General features: G+C 40.2%; 1 long non-coding RNA gene across 1 annotated transcript; it reads left to right on the top strand.

Moving 5' to 3' along the window:
• The first annotated feature begins 377 nt into the window (after positions 1 to 377).
• Positions 378 to 5,762, top strand: LOC102553862 (uncharacterized). Its single transcript, XR_015655233.1, has 2 exons — positions 378 to 446; positions 5,006 to 5,762. It is a non-coding gene; the product is annotated as an uncharacterized LOC102553862 (long non-coding RNA).
• Positions 5,763 to 6,429: the final 667 nt, after the last annotated feature.

A 6,429-nucleotide genomic window follows, 5' to 3' on the forward strand; every position in this document is an offset into this window, starting at 1 on the left:
TGCAGCTTAAGGATCTACACCACTACAATTGGTCAATATTCAGCTTACTGTATTTATTTCAAGGCAATCCACATCTAACAATACTGAAGATGAATTCAGGGGGGAAATGGGGCTGAGGGTGGCTTGTTAAGCCTTTCAACTTCTCATTCTTGCCAAAACCGGATGTGACGATATCAGTAGCAGTATCCCTTATTAAACTTTCTTACTAAAGACATCACCACTAAAATACCTCCCTATTTCACTTGTGTCCCCTCCACGGTGTTGGTCACTCTTGCTGTGATGGACATTTCATTAGATTTTCCACTGACTTTCTCTCCCTCTGTTTAGAAAACTGATTTTAAAAAAAATCCCCTTGTTTCTTGTTCTTTGTGAGACAGGAATGAACAGTTTAGAAGCCAAACTCTGAAAAGCAATGGGCAAAGCTGCAAAAGACAGGCAGAAATCTGGTAAGATGGGAAAGAATCATAACAAAAAAGAATGGGTTTGAGCATAAAGTACACAATGAGAAAGCCTTTCGTAAATGTAAAAGCTCCAATTCAATTAGAGCCCGCCTTTTATGTGTCAGACGCTGGCTGGCTGAGGCAAGATAGAAAGATAAGACATGATTTCTGTGCCCTGGCGAAGATGGGAGGCAGACATGTTATATTTATTTTTGAAAATGCTATGACTGTTTATTCCTTTGTTTGGCACTGCAGTCATGAGAAGCTAGCCTGCCAGAGACTGAGGGGAGAAGTGGAGTTTGCAGCAATAGAGGTGGTCTGGACTAGCAAGAATCATGGTGGTGGCTGAGACATGTCACTAGATGATGGGCCATAAGAAAAACATCATTAGGGACACACTGTGGGGTTTGGGTAAAACTTACACAGCCTCCACTTACCAACTTCTTACAGTCACTGTCCAGATGCCTCTTTTTGTCCCTGAACATACTTTCTCTTCGCACTGCAACAAGCTCAGGCTGCCCAGTGTGACAGCATCTTAACATCTCCTTAGATATATTTCTAGCCTCCCTTTGAACAAGGACCTCACAGAAGAATGTCGTTCAGTCTTAGCCCTCCCCTGCAGCATGGTACAGGAAAGAGATTCATGTATACAGTCAGGAGCAATTAATAAAATCCAGCAAGCTCAATGAAAGCCAGGCTTAAAATCTAATTACGTCTCAGAAACACTAGTGATTCTATTTAAAAGCTCTTATAATTTATTAGCATTCGCTGAGTGGCCATATGTAATGTAAAAATGTGAAAAATGTGAAAAAAATCAGATTTTCTATATGCCAGAAAGAATCATTTAAAAGACATAATGGAAACAAAATTACATTTACAAAAGTAAGGAAGAAAAAGCAACTATGTACAATAATGACCCTAAAATGATAAGCAAAGGCCCTTTATAAAAGGAACTACAACGTCGGGAACGTACAAAGGTTCTAAGTAAATAATGATTTCTCATAAGAAGACCAAAGCTTTCTGACAAGTCAACACTTCATATGGATAGGGTATAACATTAAGATGACACAAAATTTAAATCTACTTGGTTATTTTTAATATTTGTCAAAAAAAGATAGTAAATTTCCTCTAGAACAAAAGCAAAAAGAGGTGCCTTTATTTGGAAAAAATTTTTACTTAGTATCCTTCCATATAAAATTATCTTACCAAATTGTGATAATTTGATAAATGCGAAAGAGACCCAATGACTTCCCAAAACTACAGGATAATCTAGAAATAATCTTTAACTAGTTATTCAATTGAACCCTGCAAGGCAGTTAGGGGAGGGATTACCAGCCAATGAAAGACACTATAAAACCACATGTAAAATTAAGGAAATGTAGGTATGTGTGCACACCCAAATAAATTCTCATTGAGTTAAATACTTAAGTGAAACTGAAAAGAAAAAGATATCTTAAAGTCATCAGAGTTGGAAGATATAATTGAAACAAAAAGGCAATAGAGAGGACACAATGAAGAAGACATAAATAGATACAACTATATTAAAATGTAGCCATTCATTATGCCAAAAGTAACAAGCAAATAAATATGCATGCTAAAACTGGGAACAAATATCTACAACAGATTGAAAAAGAAAAAGTCTAATGATATTTGGGACATGAGTAGATCTTTGAAGAATGTAAAAGTGTTAAGGATAAGGAAACTTTAAAAATAATAAGCAAAAACCACAAAAGCTTCACAAGAGACTAAATATAGAGCAGGGGCTTAAGGAGGGAGAACACCCTTATAGAAGAAGGGGAGGGGGGTGGGATAGGGGGATTATGGATGGGAAACTGGGAAAGGGAGTAACAGTTGAAATGTAAATAAAAAAATTCAATGAAAAGGAAAAAACAAAGAAGATGTACTTCTATGTGAAATTATCAGATATGATAACCAGGGCTCCAGAGGGGTGAGAACTCACCAAGTTGATGATCACAGGGCACAATTCTGAGCCAACTCACAAAACTGTGCCTAGAGATTTGGCCCTTTCATCACAGTGACTTGGGATGCTGATGCTGAAGGATTGCAAATTCTTGGCCAGTCTGGGCTACAGAGTAACTTCAAGACCATCCTGACAACTTATTGAAATCCTATGTCAAAATAAAAGCTTAAACGAAGGCTGGAGCAAGAGCTCACTGGTAGAGCACTTGCCTAGCAAGTGAGAGGCCATGGCTTCAATCTCCTGAACAAAAGAACAAAAAGAGTGGGAGGGAAGAGGCAAAGGAGGTGCAGGAGGTGCAGAAGGTACAGGAGGTAAAGGAGGAAGCAAAGGAAATTTAAAAATATTAAGATTATTTTGGTTACATTTAGATAGTCTCAGCAGTAATACAAGAAACAAAGTGATGCCTATCAAATCAAATTGGTAAACATTTAAAACCAGATTGAGAGTTAATGGTAGCATCAGGGAGGTAGGACAGACACGTTGACATGCAGCTGCTCTGGGTGAGCATAGTAGACCCAGTCTTGGGAGGAAGTAGTATATTGTGTCTAGGAAGAGTCAAGATGAAACAAAAGGTTAGCTTCCGAGGAGAGCTGTACAAGGCTTGTTCTGGCTGCTTAGCTTCTGGAGAACATTCTCAAAATGTGAAAAAATAAAACAGGACCACAATCTGCATTTTCTCTAATACTAGGGAATTTCTTAAAATTTAATCATAATACACAAAGTCCAATTTTAGGCAGTAAAAGAAGGATGCTAAGCAAGGGATGGAAAGTGCAAAGTGGGTGGAGATACTCGCTGCAAAGCATGAGGCTAGTTTTCTGTTTCCTGACCCATCATCTACAGAATAGGAATCTGATTTTCCAGTTTATATTTTTCTGGTCCCAAGATGACAGTTGAGACTCTAGCTGTTGTGCTGGGAAAGAGGAAAAGTCAAGTCCACCTAGATGCCAATTGAGTCATATCCTTTGAATGAGTTCTGTGTTTAAAACATCACCCCAACCCCTCCACGCCTGAGGGAGCAGTAACGCTTCTTAAACAGTACCATCACCTGATACACAGGAGATGGTTGCTATGCAAGAAAAACCCAGCAGCTTTGCCTCAGAAGTCACTAGATAATATATTAAAATCAAGGAAGACAGTGAGAAAGCTCAGTTAGTAAATGATTGCCCTGCAAGCATGAGGAACTCTGTTCACACTTCAAAGTCTGTGTGAATTAAAAGAAATTACATGTAACAACAATTAATGAAAGAAAAGAGACCATAAATTTGAAAGGGACCAAGGAAGGGCACATATGCAGTAGGGTTTAGAGCAAGGGATGAGAAGGAGGAAAATGATGTAATTATGTTAAAATCTCATAAATGAAAAGTAATAAAAATAAAAATTAATTAAGTGATTTTTTTAAATATGTACATGGTGGAAACAGGCAACTATAATCTTGAGTCAAGAGAATCTCTGAGGCTTACCAACCAGCCAGTCTGCCATACTTTGCGAATTCTAGACCAGTAAGGAACTCTGTCTCAAAGTAAACAAACTAGACACCTGGGGAAGGATGTCTGAGTTGTCATCTGGCCTTCATGGGGACCAGGTCCTGTGAGAGACCTTGTCTCAACCAAATAAGGTGGAGAATGATGGAGAAAGGCATGCAATGCTAGGCCAAACATGCTTGGATACACTGTATATCATAAATGTATAATAGCACACATACCTGTCACACACACACACACACACACACACACACACACACACTCACGCCTATGATACTTCAAGTGGGGGCTAAGGAATGGTGCAGCTAGGGTTTGAACTCAGGGTCTTTTGTGTGCTAACCCAGCTTTTTAACATCAAATTACATTCCCAGGCCTCCTCTGACATTCAAGTTTGAAACAGAAACGCACTGAGTTGTCTAAACTGACTTTGAAGTCACCGTAGTCCAGAAGGACTCTAAACTTGTGATCCTCCTGCCTCAGCCTGTCAAGCAGTTGGAATTACAGGCCTGCACCATTTGGTCCTGCTTTGGGTAGTCTTCTAATTAAACATAGTTGTTCCTTGATATCGGAGAAGATAGGGAAGGAATATAAATAAGTTACTACAGAGGCTCAGCCTTTCACGAGCTTGGTTCTCAAAGTATCACTTGCTTATGAATATATTAAAAAACTTAAGGACCAGGTCATGGAGTCAGGGTTCTGGGAAAGAAAGGCCAGGTGTTGATGAATGTCCATCCACCAGGCACAGGTGGGGCTCAGCTTGCCTCCCTAAGGAACCAGTTTCTCTTAAGAAGGTCACATTATTCATGAAACAGTCTGCAGTAGTGTAATGAAAACAACCTATTTTTCACTTTATCTATTTTTGAAATGTTTGTTTTAACTGGGTGATTAGCCAGTTTTGTTAAGGATGTGCTGACAGACATAAATTAGCTTTTGAAAGCACTACTTGAAAAAAATACAAATGTAAACAAAACCAAACATAAAAAAACCAGTCTGCATCTGACTGGTGCAGTTATTTTAAGACTACAATGCAGTCTTTCTGGTGTGAGCACCGGCTGAGAGCTGAGCTTTCCTTTAACAGATTTTTACCTCTCTCTTTTTTTCAGCCAGTTGGTATCTGACTCGAAAAATCGCAATAGTCACATCTGGACATGTACGCTGTCAACACCTACACTGGGGTCCTGAGTACCGGCTTGTGTTCCCTGCATGCAAGACTGAACTAACAAAACAAGGGTGCTGTTGATTTGCAAGACTCTGATTTGTTCCGTTCAAGAGCATGCACCTAGCAGCAGATGCAGCAGACTCAGCAGATGGCCTGAATCCCTGCACCTTACAGAGAACTAAACTGCTAGTGTGGAAACCAGCTGCCTTAGCAGGATGAGATAAATAAAATGAAAAGTCCCCTCCAATCCATCTGGAGGTCCCTTGGTCAGTACAGAAAGCATGGCACCTGCCAGGCCATGCTAAAGACAGGGCAAATTTTGGGTCAGAATAAAATCATATGGTTCATAATGTCCTCCTTCTAAGTCATGAGAGAAGAACACACCCCACACATAGCACGTCCCATCAAATACTTGAAACGTGTTTGGATGGGATCCAGGAAACTGCTTGGTATCCTCTTTTGAGCTCAGAGCTGGTAAGGCAATTTCACAAGACAATTTGGGTGTGGGTGGCATTCTAGAGCAAGGTATCCGCAGCCTTTGCAGGTCGGTCTGGAGACACTTTCTGCTACCTATGCAAAGTTTGCAGAGGAGGAAAAGGGAATAGCTTCCTTTTTTATTAATAAAACGTTCACCCATTGTAAATTGCCCCAAAAACATCACAAGAGATTGTATTTTAAATAAAGGAGCTCTCTTAAATTTCTATTGTTCTCAGCAATTTCAATAGCCCCAAATTAATTTTGCAAATAATTGCAGCTTATAAAGGGACTCCAAGTAAGTCAAGAGGCACAGACGCTGACACGCGGTGAAGAAAACTCTGAGATGAGCAATGATAAGCACTCTTACTGCCCTGCTGATACAGCGGCCAGGGTTGCAGCAGGAGCAGTGGGGATCTATTCCTGTTTCTCGGTCTCCTGTTTGATCGCAAGGAAAGCACAAAGAGCTATCATTTTCATTTCTTCCCAGGACACCATTAAAGAATATACAGAACACGCGACAGTGACTCAAACATCACACACAAATTCCTAAGTGCATGTGTCCCTGTTTTGCTTGCCTGATTCCTTCCAGCAAATGTTATGATCTCCAGGTGACAGGAAGGAAAACTGACTCCAGAGTCACCAAATGTTTAAGAGGCAGGAATAGAACACAAGGTTTGCAGATCCAGATCGTAGGGACTCAGCTGGAATTCTACTTGCAAGAGTTATACTCGACACCCCAGGTCTTCCCAGGTTGAGAAGGCAGGGGAGAAGTTGCCAAATGTCAAAAGGAGGGGTACCAAAAATGATACTCCCCTCCATTCAGCGCCTGCAGGACATCACAATTGGAATCCTGGTTTCAGATACACTTTCTGACAACTGCTTTCTATCACT

The sequence above is a fragment of the Rattus norvegicus genome, chromosome 1, assembly GCF_021556685.1.
Source record: "Rattus norvegicus strain SHRSP/BbbUtx chromosome 1, alternate assembly SHRSP_T2T, whole genome shotgun sequence".
Lineage (NCBI taxonomy): Eukaryota > Metazoa > Chordata > Mammalia > Rodentia > Muridae > Rattus > Rattus norvegicus.